We start from the raw sequence: 12,238 nt of genomic DNA, 5'->3' as shown, positions 1-12,238 counted from the left end.
TTTAAATATTAATACATCTTACATAGCCACCTTTCACAGAGATGATACCATTTCTTCAACAATTTTTCCTACACAAATTAAACATGATTGCCAGTAGTAATCTTAATTATTCTATTCTCAAGTATATTATTTCCCACCTTAAATTGCCTAGTTAACAACTGACTAATCTCGATGCAGTAATGACTAGTGCAACCTGTACAAACAAATGATAGCAAAACATAACAATAAAGGATGGACTTGATCCCTAATATTGATTTCTCTTATTTTACTTATTGACTCAACAAACCTATTAAAAATAAGTTGTGTAGGACAATTGATATAGAACTAACTCATTGCATTTTATAGCTGTATAATATATATATGTTAAATTTTGACTAATAATTGTCACAAAGGGCTATGTTAACTCTTTCCATGGGTTTAGCTCTTATAGTATAAAAATTTATACTATATTTCATATAAATACAACTCTTCTTGCTGATGACTTCTAAGTGTTTTACATTTTGGGGCACTATTGTAAGTGACAAATTTTTTCCATGTTATTTCTAACTCAAAATGGTTAGTATAGAAAAAAAAAGTTCCATAAAGTTACTTTATCAAATTAATTTATAAACAGAATGGTTTATTGTGTTTATCATTATATTATCTCCAAATACGAATAATCATAACTCCTGTTTTATGATATACTGTTTGCTAATTATTTTCTTTTCTTGTCTAATTTTATTACTTAAAACCTGACAAGCAGTGTTAAAATATAATGGTGATAAGACTTATCCTCTCTTGTTCCTAAAATTTAATATAATACCCCTAGGGTTTTTTGCATTAATATGAACTTTGTAAAGGGCCTTTTATTAAATATTTAGCTATATTTATATAGCTTGCTTCTAAACTCTTTTACTTAAATATTTATTATCATAAGTAAGAGTAAGAGAAAATATATTAAATTTATAATATACAATTTTATTAAGTTATCGAAAAAATGAGTTAGGGCTGAATTGTATCTGGTCATTCCTTTTGAGTATATTTATATATTATAATCACAAAATATTTTGCAGAAATATACGTGTGTGTGTGTGTGTGTGTGTGTGTGTGTGTATTTTTTTTTTTTTTTTTTCTTTTTTAGTTCGAGTCTCACTCTGTTGCCCAGGCTGGAGTGCAGTGGCAGGCTCATGGCCACCACAGCCTCAACCTGTGAGCTCAGGCGATCCTTCCGCCTCAGTCTTCTAAGTAGCTGGAACTACAGGCATGAGCTACCACACCCAGCTTATTTTTTATTTATTGTAGGGATGATGTCTCACCAAGTTACCCAGGCTGGTCTCTAATTCCAGGGCTCAAGCAATTCTCTTGCCTTGGCCTCCCAAAGTACTAGATTATAGGCTGAGCCACAATACCCGACCTTGAGCATATATTAAAAAAGTAAATACCTTCTCTTTTTTGTTATTGATGTAATGCATTATATTAATATATTACTTGATATTACTACCTTGCATTCCTGAAATCATGCTATTTTGCATAAGGTATATCAATAGCAATTAACTAGAATATCTATCATAAATTGTTGTTATAGACTAATATGCAAAGAGTATACATATGTAATCACACCACCATTATTATTAAAATATAAGACAATGTTGAAACTCACTACCTACCACCCCAAAATATGACTTTAATGCACCAGATACTCCACTCCAAAGTATAATTACTTGTTATACTTTGTTACTCTGAGAAACTGCAGGCACAGGAATATTTCTGAAAAGCTGCCCTTTTGTAAAATAAATTTAGTTCTATAAAGAAAATCTACATTAGTAAAAGAGAGCTCAGAAAGAAGTCTGCTCCCAGACAACTTTTATTACTTGAGAGATGTTTTATTTGCATAACAAGACCACATTTATTCACCATACATTTTCTTCCCTCACCCTCCTATAACTTGTCTCCTCCATCCCACAAATGCCCCAATCCCTTATTCCTTTCTGTAACTTAAGAAACTGTCACCTTCATCATCCAGTCTATCATTGTCTCACATGTACTTAAATATGGCTTTGCTCTTGTTAATCTGCCTTATTAACAAGAGTATCAATCTAATTCATAACTCAAGCAAAGAACCGAGAAGGGTGAAGGGAATCTATTTTTCCCTCCCCTGCTGCTCCATTAAAACAAATTATGTTTGTGCATTGTTTGGTAACATTATTTGTGCAAATATTTTACTTTGTATGTTTGCATTACATTCTTAACTGAAGTGGCTCTGGATGGTAAGTAAATGCTTTACAGGTTTGTTGATAGTACGAAATGAGTTCACATATATCAAGTACTTATAACAATGCCTGGACATAGTAGGCATTACAAAAGGTTAGTTTGATTTCTGCATTCCTGTTCAATTGTTTTGGGGGTGGGTAGGCAGAGGCAGAAGTGTGGGTTTTACAAAGAATGGGATTTTCTCAAATGAGACTGAGGATGAATCCAAAATTCAAGAGTATATGCAGAGGAATGACTATCATTTATTTCAAGGACTCTAACTTGGATGATTAGAGAGTAAGAATTGGAAATAGAAGATGAAAAATGAAAAGTATTAAGATCAATGAATTTGAGAACCTTAAGAGTGTAAAGGAGATTTGTAGTTTGTGTACTAGAATAAAACCTGGAAAGAAAGTAGGTTTGCTAGCAAGGAGAGTATTCTAATTTGAGATAAAGATAATGACGATGAGATACAGTAACCACTGGAGTAGATGCCTGGGATAAAGTAGAGGCCATGATCTTTGAAAGTAAAATGACCAACAAAATCAGAATCACAGTGTATAGGCCATCACCGATTTCAAAATTATCATTAATGATGATAAGACTTACTATAAATTAAGAATGCTCCATGTACTAAATTGACAAATAAAATTAGTAATAGGAGAATAGGTGCCAAAAGCACCAGAAAAGTGTAGCATTTGGTTTAGTCAAAGGAAATGGTCTCCAACGGGCTGAGGTTGATTTTGTTGTTAATATCCTCACTGTCCTTACTTATATTTTAACTGACCACGTCAAGTTCTGAGAATGGCTCAGCCTGTAATCCCGCGCCTTTGGGAGGCTGAGGTGAGTGGATTGCCTGAGCCCGCGGGTTCGAGACCCGCCTGGGCAGCGAGACCTCATCTCTCCAATAAATCAAAAAATCAGCCGGGCGTGGTAGCGCATGCCTGTAATTCCGGCTACTCGGAAGGCTGAGGTGGAAGGATCGCCGGAGCCCAGCGGGTCGAGGCTGCGGTGGTCGGGAGCGGCCACTGCACTCCCATCTGGGTGACCGAGTGAGACTCCAACTCAAAAAAAAAAAATATTTAAAATTCGTTGGCTGTAATTATTTTTTGTCAGGTCTTCAGTGTATTTCTAGGAATATTTGCTTTTTATGTGTTACTACTATTATTTTTCTATATAAAATGATTTATGGCTCTTATACTTTTTCCTAAATTATACCTTTTATTATTACAAAATGTCATCTGGGTTCATCTTTCTCACTTAATGCTTTTGACCTTAAATGACACTTTTTCTGCCATTAATGTTGTCATTCAAGTATTTTCCCAGTTTCTGAAATGTCTATTAATTACTTTAACCATTTTTCTTATTTGTTATAGGGTTTTTTTTTCTTATGAAAACCTGCATTTGGAGTTAATTCTTAATCGTGAATGTGATCACTTTTTTGCAAAAGTGTAATAACAGGTATCAAGCTAACATCCCCACTCTAAAAAACCACAACATCTGAAAAAAAGGTACTGTTTGAGGGCTTATATAACAAAGAGTAGAGCTATGACTTGTACTTCCTCTCATCTAAGACAACATTAAAATAATATAAATACAATCTGCAGAGTAAAATAAAGTACTTGAAATTTGATGTGTATAAATATATGTATAAATATCTATCTTGTCTTTCTTTAATGTGGATTTTGCTGGTTTGGGTTTTTTAATTTTTATTGACTTAGTAAATGTTTTCTTTTTGTTCTTTTTATTAACTTGAAATTTTTTTCTATAATTTATTTTTTAATTAAGACTTTTACAATAACAATTGAGGATCACAGCAAAACTGAGTGGAAAGGAAATACAAAGAGTTCCCACATCTCTCCCGCCCCAAACTTTCCCCCATATACAGCCTTCACCACCATGGACATATCAATGTGGTTTATTTCTTATTGTCAGAAAGCCAACATTGTCACATTATTATGAAACAGATTTCACATTAGAGTTTATTGCTTTTGACAAATGTATAATGACATGTATCTATCACTGTAGTGAAACAGAGAATACCTTTACTGTCCTAGAAATTCTCTATGCCTTTTCATTTTTCTTTTCCCAAACCCCTGACAACCACTGAGCTTTTGACTATCTCCATGTTTATCTTCTCTACACTGTCATGTAGTTTAAATTATACAGTATGCAGTCATTTTAGGTTGGCTTATTTCACTTAGTAATATGCATTTAAGGTTCCTCTGTGTCTTTTCTTGTCTCGGTAGCTCATCTCTTTTTCATATTGGCTACTATTCCATTGTCTGGATGTACCACACTTTATTTATTTATTCACCTTGGAAAGACACATTAGTTGACTCAAATTGTGGCTGTTAAGGATAAAACTGCTGTAAGTATAAACATGTGAAGGAAAGAGGGGAAGTGACTGCTTAATAAACATGGAATTTAGAAAGGGATGCTGTTAAAAATGGACTAGAATTAGATAGTATTAATGGTTGCACAACATTGTCAGATTATTAGCAAACACTGAGTTGTGTGCTTTAAAATGGTTAAAACAATAAATTTTAAGTAATGTATATATACATATCTCATACACACTGTATTTATGTAAAAAGAGAGCAGTTGATTCTACTTCTAGGAAAAATGTAATAACAGCTATCAAACTAACATCCCCACTCTACAAAACCACATCTAAAAGAAAAATACTGTTTGACGGATTATATAACAAACAGTAGAGCTTTGACTTATACTTCCTCTCATCAAAGATAATATTAAAGGAATATACAGCCTGTAGAGTAAAATTAAGTACTTACAATTTCATATTTATACATACACATATACACAAAGGACAAATAGTTCATCTGGCAAATAACTCAGAGCCAGAATATATAAGAGAATGCTATAAAATAAATCAACATAAAAACAAAAAAGTTTTGAACAAATTTCTTTTTACAAAATAAGGCATCCAAATGACAAATAAGTATATAAAAATTGCAAAGTATTATTAATCAGCATAGATATGACCACTAAAACTGCTTTGTGATAATGCTACACTCAACCAAAGGGACAACTCAAAGTGTTGGAAAGGATATGGAGTAATTGGAACTCTTATATCATGTTATTTGGAATGTAAACTGGTACTGCTATTTTGGACAACTCTCAGGCAGAGTTGAATATATGAAGAACCCATGACTTAGCAATTCTTCTTCTAAGTATACACCTACAGTACAAATGTACAGACATGTCCATAAGGGTATTATCCATAAGAGTAGAAGTGCAGCAAATATCTATTAACTGTAAAATGGATAAGTAACTTGTGGGACGTTCATAAAACAGCAAGTAAAGTAGTAAAATAGAATAAACAACTACTACATGCAACAAGATGGATGGACTTCTTCAGACATAACATTGAGTTAAAGAAGCCAGATTTTTGTTGTTGTTGTTGTTGGAGTCTCACTCCATAGCCCAGACTGGAGTGCAGTGGCACGTTCCCGGCCACCACAGCCTCAACCTGCTGGGCTCCGGCGATCCTTCCACCTCAGCCTTCCAAGCAGCTGGAACTACCAGTGCGCATTACCACACCTGGCTAATTTTTTAATTTATCGTAGAGATGAGGTCTCACCAAGTTGCCCAGGAAGGTCTCGAACCCGCGGGCTCAGGCTATTCACTCACCTCATCCTCCCAAGGAGTGGGATTACAGGCTGAGCCACCGAGCCTGGCTAGAAGCCAGATTTTTTTTAAAGTACTTTCGGTATGAATGTTTTTTATTAAGCTCAAATATAAATGAAACTAATAATATAGAATTCATAATAATCCTTTCGTAAAGTTAATGACTGAAAGGTGGTTTGAGGCAGTCTTCTTGGGGTATTGCTAATGTTTCCTGTATTAATCTGCTTGGTGTTTTTCCAGGCATGTTCTCTTTGTAGAAATTCATTCAGCTATACTGAAAATTTACTTTTATTTTATTCATATCACAATGACATTATTTAAAATAAGAAAGTGTATGCAAAGAAAATTATTAATAATAATTGTAGTAGATCAGGGAGCAGATGATAGTAACGTGAATTAAGGTGGTAACTGTGGAAATGTAAAACATTAGGAAGAACTAGGATTGCAAGGGTTGTTGACTAATGGAATGTAGAATAACAAAAAGGGGGCTTTAGTGTATACACTGACCCCCTATATCTACTCTTAATCATTTTAATGGGCTCAGTCCTTCATTGTAACGATCAGAGAAAGGCTAATTAAAGCAGTAAGTGACTGAAAATGTAATACCCTAAGCCAATTAATAAACCATACCAGAAATATGAGTTTTACCATTTGCCAATCATTAACTTCCATTATCACCAGAAGAACAAGTAAAGTGATGTGAGTTCACATGAATAATAATTTTACAGACTACTACATATCAGCAAAAGATAGATCAGGTTTTCTGTTCCCAAGAAATTCTCAAACTCACCAGCACAGATGTTTTCTATATAACTCTAGGGACCGGCAGAATATACCTGACAGACTTACTGGCTTTTATAACATGATTTTGCATAGTGCTGTGATATTTTGAAACACATATATTGTGTTATAATGGAACTGAAAGTATTTAAATTGAAATCCAAGATCCAAAAGACACTTCTTGATTGTACCCTGCCACTCTGTGACCACATTCATTACTACATCTGCCTTTGTCCAAGTTTTATTAAACCTCATAACAATGAGCACCTATATTTTCCAAAAAAGTTGTCAAACACTTTTTCTTAAGTGCTCTGAATAAGCTATCCCATATATCTTAAGTATGTGGAGTATTATTTCCTAAGATAATAAAAATAGTTTTCTCCTCTTGCCATCTAGGTATCATGCTAAATATTACCTAATTTGAGAGACCTCAACTGATCCAATGTATTAGTGTAGTTGCCTATTTTTCTGATTGCAGTGAATTGTTTTCAAAAGCAACCACAATTCTCCAAACCTCCATATACCCACACACACTTTGCAGTGCTACTTTTGGTCTTCTTCCATCAAGAATTGGGCTTTCCTGCCCCCACCTTATAAATCTAAGCTGAACTTGCTTTGGCTATAGAATGTGAAAGATATGACGGTGCACTACTTTTGAACCCAGACCTCAAGAAACCTTGTTCTCTTAGAACTGTAAAGCTTTCATGTGAAATAAGCTCAGGTTTGCCTGCTGGTAGATAAGATACATAGGACAGTAACATCTACCTGCCAGCTGATAGTAAGCCAGATGTCAAACTTTTGAAGTCACCATCCTTCATTGCCAGCCCTAGTCACCTGACTACACACACATTAGCAAGCCCATATGAGATCAACCAGATCACATTGGCAGATTAGCCCAATTGAAGAAAAAAACTTACATGTTACAAAAAAATGGTTGTTCTAGGCAACTACATTTGGGGAATTTTAATGTAGTAATATATAAATTATGTAAACAACTGCACTTATCACTATATTTATTAAAAATAAATATATTTTTTATTCATTTATTTTATTATCCACTTATAAAAAATAAGTGGTAATAAAAAAGAAATCTTTCTGTCTTTTTCACTGCTCTCCCCCAGGGCGTACACACACACATATATTTGTATCTATTTTTATACCAGTATAACATACAAATATTTATGTATTTTTTTCTTTTGTGACAAAGTACTTTCAAATAATGGTGGTTAAAATAATATCAAAATTTGCCTTAATCATTCAAATGAAAGAATGGTACATTTTATTTACTTATTTTTTCTTTTGATATAATACGTTTTTAAAATAAGCCTTCATTTTATTATTAAAACTGCGTAAAATTATTCTTAAAAAAAGGAACTAATGCAGACGTAAAATACAAATATCAATTATGATAATATAGTTTTAGAGGTTAAATTAGTCTATTAAAAGATAAATAACATACAAAGTACATAGAAACTGACCATAAGAAATATTTTGGGAAAAAAATCACTAAAGTGATATCAAAATTACATGCCAAGCAACTCCATAAAAATAAAGCAAGGGAAAAAATTGACATCAGAAACAATTCAAAGCAAAAGATGTAAAATGGGCCAAAAAGAACCATTTCATTATAAGGAAGAGTACAACGCACTATGAATGCAGTTAACCTTTCAGTGACACAAGAGTTAGAGAAATCAACCCCTATGCACACTAAAAAAATTCATGTATGTTTGACTCTTTAGAGACTTAATTACTAATAGGCTATTGTTGACAGGAGGCCTTACCAATAACATAAATACTTGATTAACATATATTTAGTGTGTTATATTTACTATATACTATATTCTTGCAATAAAGTAAGCTAGATAAAATAAAATGTCATTAAGAAAATTGTAAGAAAGAGAAAATACATTTACTATTCACTAAATGGAAGTGAATCTTCGTAAAGTTCTTCATCCTCATTTCCTTCATATTGTGTAAACTGTGGAGGAGGAGGAAAAGGAGGGATCGGTCTTGCTGCCCAAGGTGGTAGAGATAGAGACAGTAAAAAAGGAGGCAGGAGAGGCAGGCACACTTGATGTAATTTTTTATTGAAAAAGTCTGCATATAAGTGGATATACACGGTTCAAATCTGTGTTGTTTTAGGGACAACTGTATAGAGCATTCATGAACATTTTTAGACAAATTACAGAGCATTGCTACTTAAAAAGAAAGAAAAATTCACGGATAAAAAAACACAATGTAATTTTTTTTTAAAGTATTTAAATACAGAAGTATTTAACAAGTTATAGTAAAATTGATAACTTTTAGATACATGGGTATTTAAAATGTGATTATCCACAAAACAATCAAGTAATCCATAGTTTTCAATAATATTCCTGAGATAGCAAAATGTTATGAAATAACCAATAATAATTATATTTTTAAAAAGAAAGCAAGATAAATGGATCAAATTTTAAAAGTGAAAGAAAAAAGTTTTTTAAAATCATGAATAAAAAATAAAATAATATAAGTAAAGAAACAAAAAAGCAGTGCAAACAAAATTTTGTGATGTGTCAAAAATATATATGTAAAGAAAAGCATAATTCTAAATGTTTTATATCAGACATAAAATAATTATTTTCAAATCAAACACCAAACTAAATAACCAAAAAATGCGTAGTAAAAAGCAAAAATAATGTAGAATAATTGCAACAGTAAAGATTGCATGGGTAATTTAGAAAAAAAATTTGCAGTGACAAATTTAGAAACTAAGTCCTCTAAAGGCTGAGAATGTTTTATATATTTCTTACAAAAATATAAAGAATGAATTAAAAAATCGCAAGCATATAACAATGTGAATGAATAATATGATACTGCTGTATAGATCAAATATACTTCAAAAACAAAGGGGAATTATATCAAACAGAATAAGTTCAAAATTCATAGGAAAGTATAGGATAGTCTAATAAAATACAATTGACCAAGTCTGAATTAGAGAAATAAAATGTAAATATATAATTAACTAAATGAGAATAACAACCAATGTGACAGTAAACCATTTTTCAGTACATCCTGATGATACTGAGTCGAAACTGCTTTATATGAAATTTCTGTGATATTTTTAGTCAATAGATTAAGCTTACATTATTAGAATTGCTTCAGCAGACAGAACACCTAAAAGGATTATTCATTGCATTTTTGAACTCAGCATATTTCTTATTAGCGTTCAGGAATAGCATTTTAAAAAATATTAAACTCTATAATATATATGTGAATTAAATTAAGCAGCACATAAAAAAATTAAATATACCAGCATCAGCTAGTGTTTATCTCTAAAATTCAAGGATGATCCAGTTAGAGAATTCATTAGTTGAAAATTAGATTAAAATAAGTTAAAAATAGATTTGATTAAATTCAACATTTATTCCTGGCAAAATAATAAAACCAGAACAGACTATTTCTCCAACATAATAAAATAAAAAATATATGAAGCCAAAAACAGTAGTCATGGTTAATGTGGAACTATTTCACTGATTAAACATTTCTATAAAAAATAAAAAACAAGACTAAATCAATGACACAAAAAACAAAATAATAACAAATATTGAAAACAGAAAAAAATTTTGTGTTTTTATGTAATTGCCTACCTAACCAGTCCATAAAGGATAATTTAAAAATTAGCCTGTTTAAAAATATTTTTAATGCAGTTTTGCTAAAAAAAAAATAAGATGATAACAAATAATTTCATTCAAAAAAGTTATCCAAAATTAAAAAAAAACAATCACATCTATATATGTGGTATTTAATGGTAATAAGAACTTAACTATTGGTAAAAAAAATTTAATAAATATAATGGGATAGCAAATTCATATATCAGAATGTTCAAAATTGTCAAAGATATTTCTCAAAATGTCTATATTAGATGTGTAATGAACATTTTATTAGATTTTAGAAGTGAAAATTAATGATTCTTAGGTTCATTTAGAAATATAGCAAAATTCATGTAACAAAATGTGATTTATCATAAAATGAAGTTACAATTTTACATTAATTGAATCAGTGCATACTATTGTCAAATCATATAGCATAGGATAACCACATTAAATTTACATTTAGAAATATACTGAAGCATATAATATAAAGATGGCATTTCTTTATAGTGAGTAAAGGACAAATGTTTGTTCCAAACTTAATGCCAAAGCAAAACTCAGCTGTATTAAATGTTTAATATAGACATGATATGTATGTGTTCAGAAGAAGTTAAATAACTACATAATCTTAAGGTAGGAAATAATGTGTTACTGCTACCGGGTGAAGGAGTACAGCTCCCAGTGTGAGAAGATGGGTTGATGTCAACGACCAGGTTCTTGTATCAAGTTTGGAAAGAAGTCACAAACAGACACATAAAGTAGCAAGTAAAGTAAATAGCATTATTAAGCAAAGAATAGTACACTCTCAAGAGAGGAGAACAGGCAGAAACAGCCTGCATAGGTTGTTGCTTCTGCAGTTAACTATTGTTAAGCTATTGCTTTTATTCTTAGGGACACAGAGGAGTATGTTTTGGAGTGGTTTTTCTTAGAAATGGGTGGTTTTGGGAGCTGGGTTACTGTTACTACTCCTTCACATCAAGTGGGGAAGTTTTAGGCCATATAGGGTACATGCCAATACCGTTCTGGTGTCAAGTGTATGATGGGAATGGGAGGCTTCCTTTTATGTTAATTTTATGTTAATAGTGTTATAATGAGCTTAAGTCAAGTTAAGGGACAAATATTTAGTTGAACTATTGTGCCTGCATCTGAGCTGGGACAGTCCCTTTTCAGCAAGCACCCTGGTAGAAGAGGATGTTGCCTTAACCACATTTTCAACTGCTAGTTGCATAAACTAGGGTGGTGCAGGGGTGTTCTCGTAAGCTTCACCTTTCTCAGAGACCCTTCATTTCCATCTGCCTAGCCAGGTCCTAACTATTTCCTCTTTTTTAAATTAAATAGACATAATATGTATATGCTCAGAAGAAGTTCATGGAGGCAAATACCTATGTAATCATAAGGTCAGAAACAATGTATTATTAAAGAAGTCAGTTAGCTACATACAATTTTTTAAAAAATTATGTCAAAAAAACCAGTCTTATTAAAAGAAGACAGGCATCAGGAAAACCATTAGTAACCAATAAAATAGACATAGGATTCATATCATAAATATGTAAATATTCCTACAAGAATTTTTAAATCTTTAATTTCTGGATCTGTAATTTACTAATTATATGTTATAAAAATTGAAATACAAATTCTAAATACTTATGAAAAAATATATCTTTGTTAATTCTCATGATATTAAATATATATTATTTAATAACTAGAGATTAAGCATGTAGTACATAAACTGGAAAATTCAAGAGTAAGCTGAACTTAAATGAGAAGGAATTTGCTTAAATACATTTTCAGATATCTAAAGTAACTGCAAAGTTAATTAAAACAGCATATTATTTTATAATATGTGCAGAAAATAAAAATTATTTAAACTTCTTTAAATACTGGAGACTGAAACTTTTGCAACATAAAAAATATATAAATCTAAAGCAGAGAAAATTGTATGGATGTGT

This window comes from Carlito syrichta, unplaced genomic scaffold (genome assembly GCF_000164805.1).
Source record: "Carlito syrichta isolate Samal-C Ts95f unplaced genomic scaffold, Tarsius_syrichta-2.0.1 Scaffold311616, whole genome shotgun sequence".
Classification (NCBI taxonomy): Eukaryota; Metazoa; Chordata; class Mammalia; order Primates; family Tarsiidae; genus Carlito; species Carlito syrichta.
Note: the sequence above shows the minus strand (reverse complement) of the source record.